Source organism: Tupaia chinensis, unplaced genomic scaffold (assembly GCF_000334495.1).
Source record: "Tupaia chinensis unplaced genomic scaffold, TupChi_1.0 Scaffold000115_1, whole genome shotgun sequence".
NCBI classification, from domain to species: Eukaryota; Metazoa; Chordata; class Mammalia; order Scandentia; family Tupaiidae; genus Tupaia; species Tupaia belangeri.
Genome location: NW_006159579.1, coordinates 8282478 through 8306394, shown reverse-complemented (window position 1 = coordinate 8306394; position 23917 = coordinate 8282478). Strand labels below are relative to the sequence as shown.

The window sequence follows — 23917 nt, the reverse complement described above, 5'->3', positions numbered from 1 at the left end:
TCTGCTTTGTCTCTGGCCACAGAGAAACAAAAGTCCTGGGGGTGGGGGGCACAGTGACAGTGCACGGATCCTGGAGTCTGATGGGTATGGGCTTAAAATCCAACTCTGCCTCTTCCCAACGGTGTCACTTTGGCCTCTGCCAGCCTCAGTTTCTGCTTCTGTAAAATGGATGTAACTATTTGAACCTTACAGGATTGCTGGAAAAATTAGATGTGGTTAAATGTTCATATAAAGCATCTAAGCCAGAGTACTCTAAAAATGTTAGTGAAGAAGAGTTATCATAGCAAACGAATTGTAAGGAAGTTGTTGTTACAGCAATGACTCTGTCCCCATTACCCTGCCCCTATCCTCATGGTCTTCTAGGCCTCTGTGAGACTCAGACAGGGTCTGAGAGGTGATTTGCAGAGGGCTCAGCCTCCATGTGCAGCTTGGGAGGGAGATGAAAAGCTGGGGAGGGGACCGCAGTCTCTCTTGCTAAGTAGGAGAGAGCTAGATAAAGATTTTCTTTGGTAGTGTGGGCTGTCTTCAGACTGCCCATCGCTCGTTGTTTATTGCCTGTAAGGCCCAGGACATTACCTTTTCCTATGAAACTGGGAGGGGGAACTCGTGGACAAGGAACTCTATGTGCATAAGAGCCACAGTGATGCAGGCTGTTTTCACACATATTATCCCATTTAATTTCAAAACACTCCAGCAAGTAGGGAAGCTGAAGCTCAGAAAGATAACATGGCCCCTATGTACCTGAGTTGAGACTTGAACTCTTGATTTTTGACTTCACTTGATGGGTTGCTCCCTGTCCTCCTGGTCACCTCTGGAATGTGAAGAGCAGAAACAGCAAGCTGAATTGAAATGATAAAACCAGCTTTCATGTCCTTGCAGGCAAGAGGCTGAGCAAATCCATCCTGTAAGCCGTCCCCACAGCGATCGTATTCCACAGAACAATTTAGACAAAGACCTAGTTTATGCAGCTGAATATGAAATATGGCTTGTGTCTTAGGACATTTGTATAAAAAGACTATTTCTTTACTGTCATAGCCTCAAAACCACTTCTGGGAGTACTGCCTTCTTACTTGATGACAAAACATCAGGCCAATCTGGAGGCAGAAAACGGGGGAGTGGGTGAACTCACTCAGGGGCCTCCGGTAAGCTTCATTCTCTTTCTGAGACTCAGTTTCCCCATCCATGAAAGGACATAGTTTTCTGGGGATGATTTCTCTGGATAACTTCTTATTCTCCCCAAACTCTGGCTGTGTTTTTCAATACAAAACTCATGACAAATCAACAAAGTATTTTTTTTGTTCCCAACTGGTGAATTCCCTTACTAGAAAATCCTAACAAAGACAGACCACTTAAATAGCATTTGGTTAATCCAAGAATAACTTCACATCGGGTGTAGAAGCCTAGATATAAATGGCTGGCCCAGTCTGACTCTGTGACCATCAGAAAAGAATTTTGTGTGTGTGTGTGTGGGTGTGTGTGGGTATGTGTGTGTGCGTGTGTGTGTCTGAATCCTGTGTCCTTGCCACTGATTTAAAGTCCTGGCTCTCCTTCATTTAAAGAAAGCAGCGAGGTCCCTGGTCCCAAGGTGAGCAGTTCACCTTTGTCCCTGTCTGAGGTGACGGAAAACCTTTGCAGGAGCCTTTCAGAAACAGAAGGATTGGGGGTGGGGAAGTACTGGGGGGTGGGCAGCAAATTTGGAAGCCTGGCTGTGGCAGTCCTGCCAGGAAGTGGCAGTCCTGGAAGTGCTGGGGGTGGGAGGGATCACATTTGATTCCTGCTACAGACAAATCAATATGTTGACAGAATCGCCCTCCGCATGTGTCCATTTAAACACTGATCCCCACACGGGATTCGGGTTGACCGACTCCCTTTGCCAAATGCAAATGCATTAACCTTACAATTGGGTAATCTAATAAAAAGGATCAATGGTCTGATTCGGTGCTTATGGACTCATTTGCTGCAAGCGAGAGCAATTTAGCCAGGACCCAGATGAGCGGCTTGGGGGAGCCGAGAGGGAATGGCTCAAGCCGGCTGTCCTCACTGCCTTCCGGAGGCACAGCCCGCCGCTCTGCCTGGAGAGGCTGTGCCGAGTGGGCAAGGGAATGAGGAGGGTGTTATTCATTCATTACTGCCACTTTAATCACTTAGAGGTTCAATTACGTATAAATCATTAGTGGTATTTCAAGTTACTTTACCCAGGCCTGTGCAGAACACCCTTGACTGGCGGTGGGGAGCTTTCTGTGACTAGATTTAGCGTGCGACTGAACAAGGCAGTCATATGGGTTTTTCTGCTATGAAATTGATAAATGAAGCGGGCATTCGAGGTACAGTAGTAATTTCTGTGGTGCAGTCAAGTGCTCGCTCCCTTGTCTCCTCCAGCAATGAGGGCATGGGCCCCTTTAATATGGCAGCTTTCCCCTGGGGGCCCAAAGGCCAAGCTGGGCTGCAGGCCTAGGGTTTATTTCCTTGCAGAAGTTCCCAGAGCTAGCCCTAGTTCATTAGTGGGGATATACCTGGGGACGAGGGGGAAAAAAAAAGGGAGAAAAGAAAAAGGTAGGTTCTTTTACCCTTGTTCAGTAGCTCGGATGCTGTCATGATTTTCCCAGGGTGGCAAGTGCATGAAGGGCGACATCGGGTTTGTCACAGCAGCTCGTTTCCCTCTTCCCTGGACGCAGTTGTCCCCTGTGGCCGGCATCCCTGTCTGGAAAGCATATTTTCTCCTAATCGGTTTTACAGCTCTTTTAAAGTAATATGTCAGATCATTTTCCCCATATACATAGTTAATGAAAGTAACCCTACAAATTCATTTTAAATAGATGGAAGTTGTTATAACCCTGATCCAGAATTTATTATGTTCATTACAATCTTGCTGAAGTAGGTAATGTAATGGGCTATTACTTTTATTATCTTTTTAATCCCTCAAAATTATTAGGAACTGACTAATATTTGGCATCACCCTGTTAATGTTTAAACAGAAATTGATACTTTAATTCGTCTAATAAATGATGGGGGCACTTTGAGTGGAAACAAAAGCCTGATGGGATTTATCTCGATCAGTCCCAAAGACTTTTAAGTGGGACTCAGGGGTCCTGAATGCAATTATTTCCAGGCAGGGTATCTTCATCAAGTACTCAGAAAGGACAGAAGAGCAGAGATGGAGATAGTGACAGGGAGACCCAGACGGACGGCGACAACACGGAGGCAGAAAAGTGAGAGGGAGAGAAATTTCACTCAACCATCTGAGTTCTAATTCTGACTTACAAAAATCTCCGATGTGAGCTGATAACCACCAGAGTGAGCTGGATGGATCTTTTCCTCCTTGCCCTTCGTCTTCTCCCCACCTCCTCCCTAGATGAAAAAGATTTTTCTTTATAACCATTCTTGTGTTAGTAATCAGCTTTATGGCTAAGAATTCTCAAGTGCTCTAGAATTTGTTCATTGCTGAAACAAATGATTGGGCTGCATTCTCCTCGTGAGGAGTGGAGACCCCACTTGCTCCTTGGAAAATAATGATGGCTGCTCAATTTGCAAATTACCAAATCTCACAGTGAAATGGGAGGGGCTGCGAGGGGGCACACTGTTGTGTCTCTTCCAGAAGAGGCTGTGTTTCCCCTCCATTTCCTGCCAAGCGGGTGACAGGTAGGATTTAGGAGAAATGGATCTCTTGCACTTTCTAGTTTTTACAGGGCAACATGCAATGCTAGTCACCGATTGAAAATAATTTTAAAAAATAAACAAAATCTAGTTTTAACAGAGTGAGAGGAACAAAGTATTTTCCTTCCTGGTTGGTTAAGAAAACACAAAAGGAGGTAACTTCAGGAAAGAAAACGCTGGCATTTTGTGTTACTTTAAGGCAAGGGTGTGTTTTCTAACAAAGAAAGCTTCACTAATTAGCACAGAGAAGCTCATTAGAATTTAAAGCTGCTTTTACTGTGTAGCTCACTTTGCTCTATCTAAATGCCCTGAGTTTCCAAAGCAGCAAAAGTATTGATTAAATTGACTCAGCATGAAAAGCACCCCCTTTGTGACTACTCATAAAGGGGTGGGCTTCTTGGTGTTCCAAGCTGAGTGTCCTATGGGCTGTGTCCAGGCGGGTGGGCTGGGGGCTGCGTCCTGCCTGTCTATACCTTAGCTGGGTTGAGGGCCAACTACACATCCCTTGGCTAAAACCCAGTTTTGATCAACGGAAGGGAAACCTGTCCTTAGCTAAATTTGTGCCTCATATCTTACAAATCTGGTTGTGTACATGCCGGTGGTGTTCGTCAATGCCGAGTTGACAAGGACTCCACGTCATTTGGGACTTGATAAAGAGACTAAAAGTCAGCTTCTCAGCATGTTTATTTTTAATAGACATAAAAAATGAAAACAAAAACAGAGGCTTTCTCCTGCTTTGGAACCCTCGTTGGCAGAAATGTACTGAGTGCACAGGCGTAGCAAGATTGTGGGGATTCTGGAAAAGGTCATTTTTTTTTTTTAAAACCCAGATAGCTTCATGAACATGAGGACAACTTCTGAACTGAGAAAGAATGGGTTCCGGAAGGCTCCATCACTTCCTTCCCGAAGTGCCACATCCCATGTTCCGGCATCAGTCTGTCGGAACCGTTCCAGCATTCTCTGTGCTACCTTATCTGCTAGAAATGCAGCACTGGGCATGGAAACATCATTGGAAATGAAGACTCCCTCCCTTTTTCTAAGTCTCTACTTTAGAAACTCCTTTTTTAACTCCTTGCAGCTTTACTAAATGTGGATGGCCCTAAGAGAATTTCATGGAGACCATCAAGTAGAAAGAATGTAGCTTTAAAAGTCGATTTAAAAATAAGTACAAAAAAATGAGACAAAAGGCTAATGACTTCCATTAAAAAAAGCGCTTCAAATTGATAAGAAAGATACTAGGATTCCCAACATAAAATAAAGAAAGTATATAAAAAATAATTTACAAAAGAAGAAATTCAAGTAGCAGGTATTTACTTAACTCTTACTATATGCCAGGAGTCACGTACATGGGACTCTCATTCATTCTTTTTTTTTTTTTTTTGGAGAGGTTTTTGCTATAGGGCGCGTGTGCTTGCCAGACAGAGAGAGAGATAGAGAGACAGAAAGCGAGAAATCACCCCCCCAGGGGGGATGGCCATGCCGCAATCCCTTCTCCTCTGTTCTCTTCTCGGGATCTTGGGCACGTACGCACATGCGCCTGGTGTGAGTTTTAAGCCACCGGGTCCGGGACGCGAACCGCGGTCGACTACGTGGGAGTCCAGCGACAGAGCCATTACGCTAACTGCTGGTCCCTCATTCATTCTTTATAAAGACCCGATGAGGTAGGTATTATTCTCATTCCTATTTAAACAATTAGGAAATAATCATCTCCAAATCACACATAATAAAGCAGGGAGCTGATATTCAAAACCAGGTAGTTTATTCTAGCAGGGGCTCTTCTTTGCCATAACCATGCCAATTTACAGATATAATCATGTAATAATAAGCCTGGATAAATTTACTGTTTACTAGTAAACCAAGATCTGTTGATTTGAAACAATCAGAAAACTTTCATTTATCATGTTAACGGAGAATTTAGAAATGTTAATATGCAATGTTGGCAAAGATGGGTTGAAACAGACATTCTGAAATGTAAAGTGCAATTTGACAGTCTCTATCAAGAGCCTTTAAAAGTACAAATCCTTTGACTTAGTAATGCTCTTGTTAATCATTTATTCCAAGAAAATAAAAATGTGAAGCAAAGATCCAGGCACACAAGTCTGCACTATAGTACATTAGATGCCTTATGGTAGGAGGATGTTTGAGTACAGTAGAGCCCACCCATTGGACAATACTGGTAACAATAAAAATGATGTCGTCAAAAAGTTTCAATAACACAGGAAAATGCTTATACTAAGAGAAAAATATCAGGATATAAAATTTCACATGCTGTCAATTGCGCAAAATATTAAGAACAGAAGAAAAACAAAAAAGTGTGAATGAGGAGTTCTCTGACAAGAGGATTAGGTGTAGCCATGTCTTTTTGTTACAAATATTTTCCAGAGTAAACTTTTTTATTTTTTAATAATTGGGGTGAAGGGAAGAGGACTTTTACAAATAATAATTTCTTTCCCTTATGAGTGAAAGAGACAGCGAGATAGCACCCCCCACTGGATCCTGATGGCGTGATCCACCACCAGATCTATGCCCGGTTTCAGCCAGCCCTGGCTCATGAGCATGAGCAGATGTGCTCAGGGAGGTCTTCAGGGAGTGAACCTGGAACCTTCCCATGTGAGTCAGCCTGGCAGCGCATTGTATTCCACCACCGGGTCACCATGCAGCCCTCTTTATGACTCTTAACAATCAGTTTCTTAACTTCAATGTCAAATCCATTAGGAATGAATCAATGGACCTCAGAGAACCAAATTAACTTAAGATCCTGGGTATCCTTTTTGTTCTCTGTGTGGACCCAGGCTGCCTAGAGATAATCCCGTGTGTTCTTCAACACCCTGAGCTTACCCCTCATCTGTCATGTGCTCACTCATGGGATTATTGTCAGGATAAGTACAGAGGCTTTAGAATGGTGTGGCCATTCAGCAGATGTAAATAGTAATAATACCAGTAATATATTAATTACGGTCATTATGGTTGTTGTTTTGCTTGTAGGAAGGGCAGAGCATCATCCCATAGGCACTGAAAAGTGTAAACAGATCGACTTGTTCTGAGAGGGGGTAAAAACATAGTTCAGTCCTAGATCTGGGCTCCTGGTGCTATCCAAGTCTTCTATCAGCTGCTGCACAGGCAAAGGGGGTGCTCTTCGGGTGCTCATGGACGTGCGTGTAGACCCTTGCTCAATTGCTAAACACTGCCGAACTTCTCATGCATGGCTTTTCCACCCATAACTTTGAGAAGCATCTCTGCTTTATTGCTCAGAGACTAGAAGTCACTGTCCTAGGTCACAAAGCCAGGGAGTGGCAAAGCTGGAGTTGGAACCTACATTGGTCTGGCTCCAGAGATGTCTGAGAAGAATGACAGTTATTGTAGAGAACACAGGTTCTGGAATCAAAAGGACCTGGGGGATTGACTTTCTGTGTAGCTCTTCAAGCAAATAAAAAAGGTGCCTTCGTTTGCTCATCTATGAAGTGGGACTTAGGGCACTTGTATAGCGAACCATTATTTTACAAAACATTGAGAAAAATGGAATCATTGCCAATGATAACAATGATATAATACTTTCATTTAGAAGGAAGAACTTTTCATTTAATTCTTTCATTTATCATTTAGAATTTTAATTTTATTCTTATGGAAGGAAACTTCAGGTTTATTTAGAAAGAACTGTAGAATTTTTTGTTGTGTGTTTTTAGCTTTGCTTTAGAGCATGTGCACTTATCAGAGAGAGAGAGAGAGAGAGGAAAAGTGTGAAATCATGCCCCAAATGGGAATGGCCATGCCACAACCCTTTCCCCTTTATTCTCTTCTTGGAATTTTGGTTATGCATGCACACTCACCCAGTGTGATTTTCAAGCTCCCGGGTCTGGGATTTGAACCACACAGTCAGCCATGTGGGATCCAACACCTTAACCTCCATGCTACCTGTTGTCCATAGACATAGATTTTTTTATCCTCAGTTCTTTACATATACATAAAGAGGAAGGTATAAATGAGATAATTTGATTAAGGTAATCTTAAATCTTCTTCATATTCAGAGACTGACTCAGCATTGTTGTCACCCATGTTTTACAATGTCACATTGCAAGCATTAGTGGTAGCATTTCTTTCAAGACCATTCTTGTATCATCCTCAGAATTTTAAGCTGTAAATATCCATTCTTCAAGTTCTGATGTGTGTTCCCTGATGTGACAATGACGTCAAGAGTGTTGCCAGGTCGACAGCGATCGTAATAAAGCATCTCAATTTCAAAGATGTTACAGTGAGAAAAAGAAAATGTACGTCTTAGAATTGATGAAGTGTAGTAGCAACCTTAGAGAGTTGTTAGGAGAATTCTTGTAAAGGACGTAGACACCAGACTAGACACACAATTAAGTGCATCGTCATTATTGCTATTATATCCTGGTCTCTGAGATGTATTGCATGTCTGTGTGGCCATGTGGGAGCTGTCTCCACTTGAAACCAACATGCAGTGCTGACGAACTTCTGAGCCCTGGGGTAAAGCCTGTCCCATTTCCCTTTTGGTTTCCCTATCTCTACCTGCTTTCTGAACCTTTTTGCTCTCCCCTGCCTCTCCCTCTGTTACCTATCTTTCTCCTCCTCTTTCTTCTCTCTGCCTCCACTCCCCCCTCCCCCAGCATTTCTGTAAATAAATGGCCCTGTCACTCCAGCTCTCTTACAGGTTTAGAGTGAACGAAAGTGTCTTTTTGAAAAGCTTGTTCTGTCTGACATCCTGACTGGCTGGGGAGCAGGGTCCTTTGCGCTCTCCTCCCTTCTGCTCAAGATCTGCTCATTTGGTTAAGGATTTACAGGGCTGCCGCTGAGCACTGAGCCCTGAGTACTTCACCCACAGCAGAGGATGCTGGGCCGTGCCCTTTGGGGGAGACCCATGGCAGGCATAGATGGGTGTATTGGTCCTGCCGCGGGTGGCTGTAGGCAGACTGGCTTAAGACCTGCCTAAAAAGAAACCATTTATTCCCATTTATGATTCTTTAAAAAAGAAATTCACAGCATTTATGACAAGCCTTCTACATGCATTTAATGACATGAAAGTATTTGATTATATGCATTAAGATGAGGTCTGAGAGTTCTCTGGTGTCCTTAGTTTTAAGTATATTTTTAACTGCCTACAATGAAAGGAACAAGACCAAAAACGAGCAGTGGCAGCATCCTCGTAAATTCTGAGCCATAACTGACACACTTTGGCTGCCATGAGAAGTGGCCTGGGGAGGGAGGTCAGAGGAAGAGGAACAGCAGAGTTTCTGTTGCTCGTGGCTATGCTGGGCTCTTTGCACACATTACTGTGTTCAGTTTCTGCAGGGAGGAGTCGTTAGCCCTGCCTTCTGGATGAGGAAACTGATCCTCAGCCAAGTAAAGCAACTTTCTTCAAGTGGGCGAGTATGAGAGCCATTATCCAAACACGAAACTTTTTCATACTAAGGCCTCAGCCCTTTGCACAGACACTGAGTGTGGAACTCAGAATGGCACCCAGTTGTGGAAGAGTTAACCGAGAAGGAGGAGGGAACAGATGCTGAGGCCGGGGAAGCCTAGGCCTTCAGAGAAAAGCTTCTTCCTCCCTCCATCTGAACTCCAGTCCCGTGGAGGAGGCGTGCATCGTGGTGGAAACGGAATCAGGACAGAAAAAGCCACTCGAAATGAACTACACCCAGACAGGCCGCCATGGTGGCGTGATTGATACTGGAGCATGTAGGTGTAATGAAACTGATGCCGGCTCCTCTGCACCTGTGATTTATTGAGGACAAATTTAAGATGAGAAAGGGCCCCATACCAGGAGCTGCATCTTCCCCTCCAAGGGAGGGTGGTCATCCATCACCAGCCATTGCAAGGGCCCATTGCAAGCGGCTCATCAGATGAGCCAATAGTCTCTTTGTTGGGGTTCCTAACAAGTGTTGGATCAGCAAAAGTCTATTTATACTGGTGGACCTTTCAGGACCAATTTGTAGTGGGTCACTGATTCTGCTGGGGTATTATCTTCTTTACTACTCGGGCCAGTTGGGGAACGCGGCAAAGATTAATGGTTTTGGCTGCCGACTTGCCGCCGCAATCTACTGCTTCTGGACCAAAGATTAAGTTTTTTTGTGTTTTACCAGAAAGGGCCCACCTTGCGTACGAAATGTGCTTTGATTTACTGACTGGCTTATGGAGAAAGGAGTTGTGGAAATGTACTTGGTGAAGGTGAGGATTTGGCAGATAGCTGTTAGGCCTGGCATCCCCACTCTTCACCCTAAGGGCCCGGGCAGGGAACAGGCAGCTCCTAGTGCCACAGCATAGGCCCTGCAGCCTGGGGCTTGTCGAAGTAGGGGGATCCTCCTTAAGCCTGCAGGATATCAGAGCCCTGTCTGACACCTAGCAGCTGGCCCTGGGGTCAGAGAGGCAAGTGGTACCCTACAATTATGTTACTAAAAAAATAGTTATGGCCTTTCCTTATTATTTGGAGAATGGCACATGCTCTTTTAATACATTTTGGAGAAAAATATCCCAGAAGCAAATAAAACTCTTTTGCTATGCGCAGATAAATCCATGCTACTTTACAGAAATTTATTCTCATCATTTTAAAAAGCCATTTTCTTCCGTATAAAGTTGGGTTGTGGGACCAGCAGTTAGCATAATGGCTATGTCGTTGGACTCTCACGTAGTCGACCGCGGTTCGCGTCCCGGACCCCGTGGTCTGTCTGTCTGGCGAGTGCATGCGCCCTATAGCAAAAACCTCTTAAAAAAAAAAAAAGTTGGGTTGTAACATCTCTAGTGCCAAAGGTTGACTCTTTTATTCAGCAGACACTTGCTGTGTGCGTCCCTAGACTAGTCTGTGTGTCACCGTGCTGAGTCAGACACGGCCGTCCTGGAGTCAAGGTGCTGGGATTTGCCCATGGGGGTGGCATGTGCCCCGCGGGGTACTCTCTTACATACATCTCTCCTGAGGGCCCGGAACACTGCCCATGCCTTGGAAGCAGGGGCCTGTCACCCTCAGCCCCTTCCAGGTCCCTGTAGAATCCTAGTTCCAGAGGAGGAAGTGAGGATTCAGTCCTGCAGAGAGGAGCCTGGGGTTGCCTTTGGCTATACTAGCGTGGCTTTTAGGGGTATTTGAGAGCTAAGAACCAAACCCTCCTGTATTAACAATAGCAGCTCAACCTTGGAAAACTGGAAAAAGAACCCAGCAGCTCCTGAGGTACCAGCCACCCTGGGCAGATGCAGAAACTGCCAGGGGGACCATAACATATGACCAAAAAACCCCAGTGTGGCCTTGGGACTCAAAGAGACCTGAATTTGAATCTCCTAGCTGATGACCTTGAGTAAGTTGTGTTTCCAAGAGCTGTGTTTCCCCATCTGAAAAATGGGGCTTACACCATGCCCCCGGCTCTTTTGTGCTTGTTGACCATGTGGAATCTTCTGGTGAAGAGTGGGTGCTCAACCCATGCCAACTCTGTCTCAGGCCCATTTTCCGGATGCTGCGCTGACTCAAATAGATGGATGGGCTCTAATTGTTCCAACAACACTTCTGAATTTCGCAGGCCCTTTCCTTGGGAGCCTTTGTCTCAGGGCCATTAATCACCAGGCTACTGTCCCCACGGTTGGCTAAGGACTTCCTTTTCCTGGCTGAGGCTGGCTGAAGGAGGGAGGGCTTGAAACGAATACAGCCCTGCTTTTCACCATTGAATTTTAAATCTCTCATGGGGAGGGAGTGCTATTTGCTCTGAGATTCAAGTGGTCCCCTTTGTGAGGGTCTCTTTTCTGCCCTGGGGCAGCCTCCCTTCCTTCCTTTCCACCCTGCTCCCAGATCAAAATTCTTAGAGGCAGTAAAGCATTTTCTCTAGACTGCACATACACAAACTTTTCCAATACCCATCCTGATAACTTGCAGGAGCATTTGTCAGCTGGCCCAAGGCCTCTGTCTGTAAGTGATATGTTCTGTTTATGGGAGAGAGATTTCTCTTGGTGCAAGAGCAGCCCTTAGCAGCCCTAGATGTCTCCCAGCCTGCCACTGTCTCCCCTCCCTCTCTACCTCCCTTACTCCCCTGCACTAAGCATTCTTGAAAATCCCTGGTTTCTTTTTCTTTGGGTATTTTTTTCTCTGGTTCCTTTTTGTACCAGGACCTTTGCTCTTGCTGTTCTCTTTGCTGAATGCCCATGCTTGAGCTTTTCACATGGTTGTTTTCTTATCAGTGAAATCTCAGTTCATGTGTTAATCGAGAAACCCTCCCAGACCCTCTGGCTGCCTGCCATAGACCAAGTCACATCCCCCATGTTAAGCTCCTTGATGGCATGCATTTTTCACATCCTTCCTCAGATTCTTCATGGTTTCTGAAGATACAATGGGCTGTTGGAAAAGTCATGACGCATTTCTGCATAGAAAAAGACAACCTGAGATTTATGTGATGGCAGATTTAACAAGCATTCAACTGTGCCCCTGCCCTGACTGTCAGTACCGTCTTTGCATCCTCAGTGCCTTGCTTGGTGTCCAGTAGTGTAGGTTCTCAGTAAATAAGTGCGTTGACTGAACACACAAGCAAATGATGGATGGTGGGTGGATGGAGAGTAAGCAACTGAATGAACAAGTGATTTCAAAGTGGAGTGCAAAGGCTTGCTTTCCCTCTGACAGCCTAAGACTAGCTAAGGGACATGCAGCTTTTTGGATAGCCAAGGGGTTGAGAAGACTTCTCAGTCTTTTCCATCTCCACAGGGACACACCTCCCTCATTAAGGAAACCTGTGCTTGTAACTCTTCTTACTTAGTGGTCGGCTTCCCATCCACTGCCTTTTATGTTTTAAGATTTTATTTTGAAAGTTTTCAAATGTCCCAAAGAGAAGATGACAATAAACTCTCACATACCTTTAACCCTGTCCCCTTCTTGAAAATTTAAAACAAATCCCAGACATCAGCTCATTTCATTTATAAATATTTCAGGGGTATTGCTAATGGATACAGATTAATTAATAAAATTTATTTTAACATAACCACAATGGCATTATCTAATATCTAACAAAATTAGAAAAAGAAGTCCTTTAATATCTAATATTTCATTGCTATTCAAATATTTCTAATTGTCTCACAAATATCTTTTTACTCTTAGTTTATTTGAGTCAGGCTATAAACAGTGCATTTGACTGATGTCTCTCATGGTTCTTTATAATAATCTTCTCTCCTTTATTTTCTCTTTGCATTTTAAAATGTTGAGACCAGCAGTTGGTGTAATGGATATATCGTTGGACTCCCATGTAGCCAACTGTGGTTCGAGTCCCAGACCCAGTGGCTTAAACTCATGCTGGGCACGTATGCATGCATGCCCAAGATCCCGAGAGGAGAATGGAGGAAAAAGGATTGCAGCATGGCCATCCCTGCCCTGGAAGGTGATTTCTTGCTTTCTGTCTTGTGGGAGGCTGTGCACTGTCTCTCTGTCTCTCTCTGTCTTTTTGGTGAGTTCAGGTGTCCTATAGCAAAAACCTCTCAAAAAAATGTCATTTATTTCTCTTTTTAAAATTTTTAAAAAATCATCAGAGGTCATGTGCACTTTCCAGACAGAGAGAACGGACCCTCCCACTGGGGTGTGGTCACATCAATCCCCCTTCCTCCATTTCTCTATCCTGTCAGGATTTTTGGCATGTATGCACATGTCTGGTGTGTTTTTCAAGCCAATGGGGCTGGGATTTGAACCATGACTGGCATATAGGATCTAGCTCTCCACACCCGGGATTGAACTCCTGTGTTATAGAGCCAGCTTAGAGAATGCCTCTTATTTCTTGGTGAATCCAGCTCATTTATCTTGCAGACTGTGTCAGGTTCTAGGTTCGGCCACTTGTCTCCTCGTGGTGGTGTTTAACATGTCCTTCCATCCCCTGTGTTTCCTGGAAGCCGGCCATGAAATCCAGCAGCCTGCTCAGAGTCATGCTGGGTTTGGCGAGAAGCCTCTGCAGATGGTGCTGTGCACTCCTTGTGGAGCACACCCGAATGTCTAGTCGTCTCTCCTTTAATGATGTTGAGATTGATCTGTGGCTCATCCTGCCCTTAATTAACTCCCTACTCCCATCCCTATTTCCATCACTATATGAACTTGTGTTGCCAAACAAGTCAGTTGAGAACATTGATCACTTTGAGCAGATGTGGAACCAGCAAGGTCTGATGGCAAATGTACCAATTACAGCACCGGGGCATCAGGCCTGGAACAAGGTTTACGCTCTTTGCACTTCCATTTCCTTGCATGTAAGAAGGAGTAAGAGTAGTAGGTGATAATAGTATCTTTGAGAACTAATATAAAGAGGCAACGTTTGATTCTGAATCAGCAGCACGCAGACCAAAATGCTTAATTTGTACTCACTCAATCCTCCCTCTAATCCAGTGAGGTATGTGCCACTATTAGTACCACTATACACACGAGGAAGAGGACACAGGAAGGTTGGGCAACTTATCCAAGGGCACAAAGCTAGTAAATGGCAGAGCTGGGATTTGAACTCAGGTTGTCAGACTCCAAAGCATAATGCAGACTCTTAAGCATGATGCTATGACACATAACAAGACAATAGAGAATTCCCTGCTTTCTCTGCAGGGTGCTCGCGAAATCATGACAGGGACTGGGCACCTGGTAGTTCCCACCTTCAGGTACGTGCAGGGTGGAGTAAGGCAGCCCCCAGTGGCCAGATGGGGTTACTGTGTTTTACTCTGAGCTTTTATAGCCATAATCTCTCCTCCCAACTATTGTTAGCAGGGACAGAGCTTACTAAATTCACAAAGAATTTGATCTCTCTTGAAAAAACTCTTCTGAAGTCCCGAGAAGTTAAGTGACTTGCTCAGGACCACACTGTAAACTTGCCACTGCGCTAGTATTAGAACCCCCTCAAGTCTTGGATGATTAAGTCTAGATCCCCGAGTCTTTCTAAACCCAGAAAGAGGAGGCTATCCCACCACTCCTTCCCCAGGGCCCCTGGTTCATGTTCATTTTTTCTAGAATTCATCTGGGGGGATACAAATGGACAAACATGCAGCCATTTGGGGCTCACCTGGCATGTCATAGACATTCTCTCTTGGACATTCCCTTCATAGACATCTGGGCCTGTTGACCTCACTTTCCCAGTGGCATTTTGGGAATGACCTCTCTTCTCCTCTGTCCTCAGTCTTAAAGCAAATTTAAATCAAGGTGTAGAACCATGATTTGGACTCGATTCTCCTCACTCCAAGTTTAGAAGGACCAGAAGTAAAAAGTAAGTCCATGATTATTGGTGGCTTCCCAGCTGGCATTTCTACCACCCTGTCTTGCAAGTGATAGAAGTGAGATCAGAGAGAGGTAGCAATTTAGTGAGGTCACACAGCCTCACCTATAGAATGGGCTGCTGCAAAGGGACTAGGCTGTTCTTATTGTGACCCAGGGGGTTCAGAGTGGTCTCCTGTACATTGTGGTCACCTACATCCAGACCTGGAAACTGCATAGTGGGATCAGACGGTCAGGGCTGGGGGCTGAGAGCTTAGGGAACCAGCCCATGGTTTGTGGGACCAATTCATCTGATTACAAAGTTCATGTGATTGTCTTCACCAAGAAAATAATTGAAGGTGGCTCTGGGTTCCCCATGTAGGATCTGGCGCCAATGCCTGGTGGCTCCATTGGCGCCTTGAGCCTTGGGCATTTGCTAATGGACTGTGGCTGATCCTGGGACTGATTGGCAGCCAGCCCTAAGATCCTCAGGGTAAACCTGCAAATTGTGGTCTTTAGTCTGGAGACACTATTCTTTCTGGGAGCCATCACGGGGGCTTCTAGCTGGCCCAAGAGAGACGTGCTTCAGAACCCATAGGGTGAGACAGAGGGGCGATGAACTGATGCCCTTTCCCCCTCAAACACCTGGATGGACCAGGAGGTGAGGCTCCCAGATAGTACAATACTAAAAGCTGTCAACACAGTCCATTCCCTTATCTCTTCTTCCTGTTGTCTCCCTCTCCTGCTGTCCTGGGTGGCCAACATCATACCCCCATGCCAGCCAGAGTGGTAGTGGGGGCAATAAGTGTGCTTGAAGGTGTTCTTGAATAACACATTGCGGTGGATGACCCTGAGACAAGCTTCCCAAGGGATTCTGGGATCAGTACTCTCAGAAAAGAGAAGAGGGGAATACACTCTTGTGGAGATCTCTGGGGGCTGAGGGTTCCTCTGCTGTCTGAGAAAGGTTTCTAGGGCCCAAGAACAGCACAAGAACAGCACAAGCAAAGGCACAGAGGCATGCAGGGGATAGCATAGAGGTAGAACATTGTTCTCTGTCCTCTGTCTAGGATGCCTGCCCTTTACTCCCCTGTTTAGAAATGTCCCTACATCTCCCAGACAGTACAAATCTTCTACTCCTTCTGCAACACTGTCACTAGTCCCCATGGAATTCATAGACTATTTATTGATTATTGCTGAGAGACAGGTGAACTAGAGGGGCAAGCTTTGAAAGCAATGCAAAAATCTCAGACCTTAACTGGTTGGCAGTAGGAATCCATGGAGGGTTTTGAAGGGAGGACAGGAAAGAGGAAACTAGAGTCTGCCCAGAGTCATGGCTTTCTTAAGCACAGGCAGGGCAAAAGGCAAATATTGAAGCACACGCATCTGACCTTTTTCTAGGACACCCAATATTTATGCACTTTGCGCATCACCCAAATTTTATTCATTTACCCAAAAGAGTGTGAAAAAGGCGCTTTAGGAAACTGCTATAAATCCAGTGCAAGTCACCATGGTAACCTGATTAGCAGCTAAATTAAGTTCATGATTAAGAAGAAATAAATAAAAATAACTCTCCTCCTTGGCTGGGGCTACCCACTGGGCCACTGGCAGCTGAGCAGATGCTGAAGCCTTGTAAAGCAAGGCTAAGAGCTGAGTCTGAGCCCCCACCGAAGAGTTGGGGGGATGGGAGGGATTGAGTTGCTGCAGGGAAGCTGAGAGGCCCCTTTGTTAACACTGCCTGGGAAGTGGGGGTCGAGGCCCCTAGTGGACAAACCAGGGAGTGCAAACTGTGTGTCTGAAGGCCCACGCAAGAGCTTTCATGAAGGCTGTGTGCCCTCCACGTCTTCCTGGTGTCCTGGACCAGCTTTCCTTTATCTGATTATCCTGTCCACATGTTGTCACCCTTCCTGTGCCAGGTCCCTATGTGCTGCCTACTAGGAACTCTGAGATGATTTTGGTACTAGAAAGGGGCTGAGTTTGGAAGTGGACACAGATATAATAGTGTACATAAGTGCTATGGAAACATGGGCCAACCTGGGAGGCTTCCTGGAGGAAGTGATGTCCAAGAAAAAGACATGTGGCTGCCGAAGAGTGCCTATTCCAGGTGAGCATTCTGGGCCATCTTCTTAGAGCTGACATTGGCCCTGGAGAGACTAAAAGGACCTTCTTGGGAACTGTGGTATTTGTGTATCCCAGGGATGAGCAGGAGGGAAGACAGGTGCAAAGAGGGAAAGGAGCTTCCCTTGTACCCTCTCCAAGCCTCCTCCTGACCACAGCAGTTAGAGCAGTGGCTAGGGGCAAACAGGCTTTGAATCCTCTTTTTTGCCACTTGCTAGAGGTGGCCTCTGGCACAAGATGTAATTTGTTTTAGCCTCGTCCTCACTGCCTGTAACACAAAGTGATTGTGAAAGCAGTACCTACCTCACAAGGTTCTTGTGGAGGACTCAGTGAGGTGATGCAAACTAAAGGACAGACACTAATTTGTTACCTGGAGAAGTCTGCCTCAGCTGGGTGGAAGAAGGACCAGGGGGTGGCCATGAATTACACTGCTTAAATCTCCTTCAAGAGACATTGCTGTGGGGTGTGCAGTAGATGGACACCCCAGCTGCCACCCTCTGGCTCCATCAGTGTGTTCCAGCTGAGCTTGGGCTTCCTCCCAGTTGCTTCCAGCCAACTGAACATAAGAGCAGGAGGGTGGTGCTAGGGCTGACCTCATTCCTTCAAGATGTGGGACTCCCAACAGGCAACTTTGGCCTGGGGACTCCCCGGGCTGCAACCTTCCTGAAGCAGAGCTTCAGCCCAAGACTTTTTTCCCTTCTCTCCAATAATAGGTGGGAACCCTGCACTGTGGTCTGAAGGCTCTCATTGCTTTTTCTCGCTCCTCCCTCTTATCCTTCCTGGGAACTCCCCCAACAAACCTTCCCTGAGAAATTCCACATTGGCTTATGCTTCCCAGAAGACCAAAAATGTTACCAAGGGTCTCTGAGGAAGAGTCTCACAGCTGGCTGGTAGTAGAGGTGGAAATTAGACCCAATGGCAGGTCATACTTACAGGTGCGAGAGGTGCGAGAGTCAGGGCCTCTGAAGACTCTGGGGAAGAAATGACAGTATGTGTGTGTGTGTGTGTGTGTGTGTGTGTGTGTGTGTGTGTCTCCCTCTGCCCTGTCCTCTTCTGTCCTCTCGTGTATGTGTGTGTGTGTGTTCCTATGTGTGCATAGCCCTTGAGCATGCTCCCATCGCTGCCCTGACCATAGTGTAGTGAAAAAAATCTGTTCCCATCAGAAGATGAACCCTTCGGTTTCTGTTCTGACACTTAGTCCTGCAGAAGTTTTGGGGCACTAGAGATGCTCAGTCAACAAACAAATAAGTAAACAAAACAACGACAACAAAGAAAAACTGAGCACCACTGGGACTTGTTTCTATCTTAAGTTTTTCTTTGAACCAATTCTGGTTTCATTCTCTGATATTTCGAATTACATCACATTAGCTTATTTAAATTTTTAACCCTGTCTTTGCAGTGTCTTTATTCCATGCCTTTTCTTTTTCTTTTTCTTTTTTTTTTCGAGAGGTTTTTGCTATAGGACATGTGTGCTCGCCAGAAAGACAGAGAGAGACAGAGAGACAGAAAGCGAGAAATCACCCCCCAGGGGGATAGCCACACTGCAATTGCTTCTTCTCCATTCTCCTCTCAGGATCTTGAGCATGTACACACACATACCCAATGTGAGTTTAACCTGCTGGGTCTGGGACTTGAACCACAGTCGACAACGTGGGAGTCCAGCAATGTAACCATTACGCCATCTGCTGGTTCCCATGTCTTTTCTTAGACTGGTCCTGCTACTGGATCTCCTGGTATTTCTGTGTTTGACGCATTTTTGCTGAACCTTCAAAATCTTAGTCAGGTGTCATCTTCTTTCTGTAGCTTTATCTACTACTCACATCCCCCTTCCCTTCAATGAAACTGAGAGCATATTTGCTTGGGACCTACCAGCATTGCTGCTACACTACCACGGAATACCTTTCCAGTTGCAATGGGAGGGTTTGTAATTTCCTTGGTGGGGGGTGTCTCTGTCTGTCACACAGAGATGTAGGACACATGCCAGCAGACCCTTTGTCTGCCCCCTTGTCTTCACAGAGCCTTCTGCCATCCCTTTCTAGAAAGGAGCTTGAGTTTCTCAGCTTAATACGGCTGGATGAATCTTCTCTGGTCCTCTGCTCCCCCCCTCCCACCTCCGGCTCCCAGCTCCTTCCCCCAATCTCTTCATCCCTCCACAAGATCAGGGAGGCTGCAAACCCAACCCTTACATCAAAAGAGAACTTGAAAAATACTTGGAGCAAAAACTGCTAACTGTGCATCCTTGCTCTGAGCTGGCGCTGATATTAAATCAGGAAATGGCACTGAACAGCCGCTCCAAACACAGAAACAGGGGTTGTCAACACAGAAACCAAAAGCAATCTCTAACGGGCAGAGGTTAAAGGGACCTGGCACAAGGCCGATGGGGGCCTGAAACCCAGGAAAGGATTCGATTCTTGAACTTGGCTTGTCCGTGCCACTCTGCAGTACCCAGAATGGAGCCTGTCTCCCAGTTCCTGGCATCTGAACACTCCTGTCTCCCTGAAGATAAAATATCTCCAATATCTTTGGGAGTCTCCTTTTTCATTTCCATAAATATTTATTGAGCACCTATTATTGTATGACTGTGAACCAAAAGCTGTCTGTCCCTGTTGACATGATCTTCTTTGGTGTGGCCTTCAAGGCCCTTCACGTGGTGGCTCCGGTGCAAACCTCTGCTCTCTCTCCAGCCCCTCTGAAATAGCTTCCCAAGTGCCTAAGGATGTGTCTTTGCTGCACGCCTTTTCTTAACCTGGTCCTACCACCGTGCCTTCTGGTATCCCTGTGTCTGACCAGTTTTTTGCTTAACCTTCAGAACCTTAGTCAAGTGTCATCCCCTTTTTGTAGCCTTGTCTGCCACTCATCCCTCCACCTCCTTTCCCCCAATAAAATCAAAGGCGTATTTGCTTGGGATCACCTGCATTGTGGGTCCATTGCTGTCACAACATCCTTCCAGCTACACGGGGAAGGTTTGCAGTTTCCTAGAGAGGAGGAAAGAAACCACATTCATCCCTGAACCCTCATCTCCCAACTCTGGTGACGGAATTGACATAAATAGAATTGACACACAAATGAAAAACCCTGATAAAATTCATGGTTGGTGTGACGATGGGGGAACAGGTTATCCTCATTTATTCTGATGGGAAATTAAATAGGCACAATCTTGTTAGAGGCTAATTTGACAGTGTTAACATTGAAAATACACATCTTTTAATCCAGCGATTTCATTTTTTGCTTCCTAGAGAAATGCTTGCCCATGTGCAAAAAGCAGCATGTAAAAAGCTGCTAGTTGCAGCATTGTTTGCAATAGTGAAAGATTAGAAATAGCTTAAATGTCCATCAATACAGGACTGGATAAAAAAAAATTACATGACATCTATTGGCTGGAATGCTGTGCATTAGTTAAAAAGGAAGGAGATCTCAATGTATTGACACAGAAATTGCTGAGTGAAAATAAAAGCAAGCTGGAGCTCTAGACATAGATGTTAAAAACTACATTGTTGCATTTTTTTCCTACAATGAGAAAGTGGTCTTATGTATCTTGTATAAAAAGAAGGGAGAAAAAGAGTGGTAGCGGCAGCTCCTGACTGAACTAAGCCTGGGTTTCTGCAAAGCCAAACAGCACCTTTTCCTCCATCAGCTCCAGGCAGCAGGTCCCAGGGCAGTGGGAAGGGGATACTCATGTCTGCTGTGCTTAGTAGTTTGGTCCCAAGCTGTGAAGAGCATGTGATGGGAAGCAGAACCCCCTAGGTGCCTTCAGAGAATCTAGAAAAAGAAGAAGGAAAGTAGGAAAGCCAGTGGGGTGGCTCAGAGCATCCCATTTCTTCTGACCTGGTTTTTAGTGTCAAGACGGAGGAGTGAGGGTTGGTTCAAGAACGATCACTACATAAGGGAGAGGAGGTTGAGAGACGTCACACACGGCATCTGCCTGATCATTAACTTCATTCGTGCGTTCATTTATCTCACAACTGTAATTGTGTTCCTCGGATGTGGGCATTGCAGTGGTTCCTATGGACACAGGGCCACTTCCAACACCTGGGAATTCCCTCCAGGAACTCATGGTCAAGTTCTGTCTACTAGGAATAACGGAAAAGTCATGATACAGTTTTTGCATAGAAAAAAACCGTCACGACTATTCTGACAGCCCAATAGTTTCTCTTAATGTACTTCTCAGTCCCCATGCCTCAGAATTACTCAGGAACTTAGAAAAGTGCAACTTGCTGGTCTCTACTCAGATCCATAAACACAGACTATGGCTCATGAATCTGTGTTTGTATTATGTTTACAAGTGAAAAGCATGTAGATTAGCTGACAACACCCTTTCTAGACCTCCCCTGTGTTACTTCCTAAGGCTTTCCCCAAACCTGAGGTCTCACCTGGTGCAGCTTGAAGAAAGAAGAGATAGTGGTATGAGCCCTGCCGCATAGCTCTGCGGTGATGATTTCCCTAACACGACTAGGACCTTGCTTTGCGGGTAGGCTCTTCTCCCCGCCCCCCTGCCCAGGTACATCCACACCCTATGTGAGGTCTGGGACGATCCACACAGAGCCTCTTCTGCATGTCTTTCAGAAACAAGAGATTGACAGTGGGGCTGGCTTAGGCAAAGGCCCTGTGGCAGAGGCTGGGGGAGAACAATGTACCTGGAACATTGTGAGGGGAGAATGTGATGCGAGATGAGGTTGGAAGGGTTAGCAAGGGTGAATCATTCAGGGCCTGAAGAACAAACCAAGGAGTTCAGTTCTTTTCACCATGTCAAAGGAACTGACATTTAAGGCAAGGGGCAGTTGTGGGTAGGTAGAATGATCAGACTCACATAACATGAAAACTGGCTCTGTTGCCTAGTGGAGAAGCAGAAAGTCAAAAGTCAAAGCTTTTAAAAATAAAAGGTATCTAAGCAAAACATGCAGGTGACTTGGATGAAGGTAAAGGTACTAAATGGAAAAACAGAGTTCTTGAGGTGGAGGGACAGATAGACAGATGATGGTCAGGCTATGGGAGGTGAGGGTCTCAGCCCTGGGGAACATCAGTGAGTCTTCAGAACCTCTAACCCTGGTCCTGGCGGTTGTGGGAAGGGAGCCAGCCTGGTCATCCCTCACTGATCAGTGGCTTTGAGTGGCAGCAAGCTTCTCATCAGTACTGAACCATCCTTCTCCCTGCACACACACCCTGGAGAGACACCTTGATATTTAAGAAATGGGTTAGTTGGAGCTGAAGGTCAAATTCAGGTTAGAGGTCAGGCTGATGCCAAGAGTAAAGGACAGGATGAGAGGACTGCAATGTCTTTCTCTGTGCACCTGTCCTACAGTGTCAGGGAAGAAGGGAAGGAAGAAGAATGAGACCAAGGATGTTGGATGGCCATCACTGAGAAGGCATATTAAACCCTGTCTTCATAACTCAGTCCTTGGCATGGACTTGACACTTGGTAGAGGCTTAGCCGTGGCCTGGACAGAGTTGATAACCCACAGAAGTTGGAAAGCCTGATCCAGAGACAGCTGCAGAAGGACTGTGCTGACCTCTGCCCACCCCCCCCATGCTGCTGCTCAGCCCAGATAAAGACCCCCGCACTTCATGGTATTCAGAACCCAGGCCTGGGGGCTGAAGATCCAGCTCATCACTGAGGTGTAACTTTAACAAAATCACTTACCCTCTCAAAGCCTCATTCTTTGTATAGGATGGAGATAATCTTACCTATCTCATAGGGCAGTGGTGAGGATTGAACAAGCTGATAGGCATAAAGCCCTTAGGAGACTGCTCTTTAAATGAAGGTCTTCTTGGGACCAGCAGTTGGCATAAGGGCTATGTCACTGGACTCCCATATAGTCGACCATGGTTTGAATCCTGGACCTGGTGGCTTAAAATCACGCCAGGAGCGTTTGCGTGTGTGCCCAAGATCCTGAGAGGAGAATGGAGAAGGGATTGCAGCGTGGCCATCCCCCGTGGGGGGTGATTTCTGGCTTTCTGTCTCTCTGTCTCTCTCTGTCTTTCTGGCAAGTGCATGCACCCTATAGCAAAAACCTCTCCACAGCAATAAAATTTAAAAAAATAATAAAATAAAAGTCTTTTTTTTTCTTAACCTACCTATTTCTGTTAAATAGGGATAACAGTAGTGCTACCTCATGGAGTTATGACAATTGAATGAAACAGTGAATGATAAAAGGCATTGTAAATCTCTGTCCAAATAGGATATGCATTCCTATTTGGACCCAACGCTTAGATGCATATCCCATCTATGTTGGAAGCAACTCAACACTGCCTAATTGGGATAGGATGTGAGCCACATATATGATCTAAAATTTTCTAGCAGCCACATTAAAATAAAGTAAAATGAAACAAGCAAGGAGCCACAGATGGTGTGGAGGTTAAGGCAGCTTGATTCCACATGGCTGACTGTACTGTTCCAGTTCTGGACCCAGCAACTTGAAAAACATGCCAGACGCATGTATGCACCCCAAAATCCTGAGAGGAGAATGGAGGACAGGGATTGAGGAGTGACCATTCCCCCTGGAGAGGTGCTTTCCCATTTCCCTCTCTCTTTCCCCGGCAAGCCCAAGCTCATGCACCCTGCTGCAAATTTTAAAAGAAAAAAAAAAAAAAGAAGAAGAAGAAGAAGGAAAAGAAAGGAAACAGGTGAAATTTTGTTCTGATAATACATTCCCACTCCTGTGTGTGAGTGTGGGTGTTGGGGGCTCGGTCCCTAGAGGAGAAAGTCAGGGTAGAACTCTGCAAACTAAGTGTAACTGGCTCTCTACTGGGACCTGCTGAGTCCATTGGCTGACTCAGAATTCCAAGAATACTATGTTGGAAGTCCTGGTGGAGCAGTATTATGTGGAGCAGGGGAAAGAGGAAGTGACAGGTGCCTTTGGGAAAAGAAGAGGAAGGGCAGAAGAACCTTTTGCCTCTCCGTGGGAGCCACAGACCTTGGGAAGCTCCTTCCCACTGGGCCCGTAGAGAGGTGCAGACACCTCAGGG

At 45.7% G+C, this 23917-nt stretch overlaps 1 long non-coding RNA gene across 5 annotated transcripts in view; it reads right to left on the bottom strand.

Moving 5' to 3' along the window:
• Positions 1-23917, bottom strand: part of LOC102468807 (uncharacterized) — a 37020-nt gene that overhangs the window by 9509 nt on the left and 3594 nt on the right. For 2 of the 5 annotated variants that reach the window (XR_003548673.1, XR_003548671.1), the window contains exons 2-5: positions 19866-19929; positions 3262-3348; positions 2568-2701; positions 742-811 (exon numbers count right to left, since the gene is read on the bottom strand). This is a non-coding gene — a long non-coding RNA (uncharacterized LOC102468807). Of the gene's footprint in view, positions 1-6; positions 812-2567; positions 2702-3261; positions 3349-19865; positions 19930-23917 lie in introns of those variants that run through there. The other 3 variants (XR_003548670.1, XR_003548674.1, XR_003548672.1) reach the window with 3 other exon arrangements.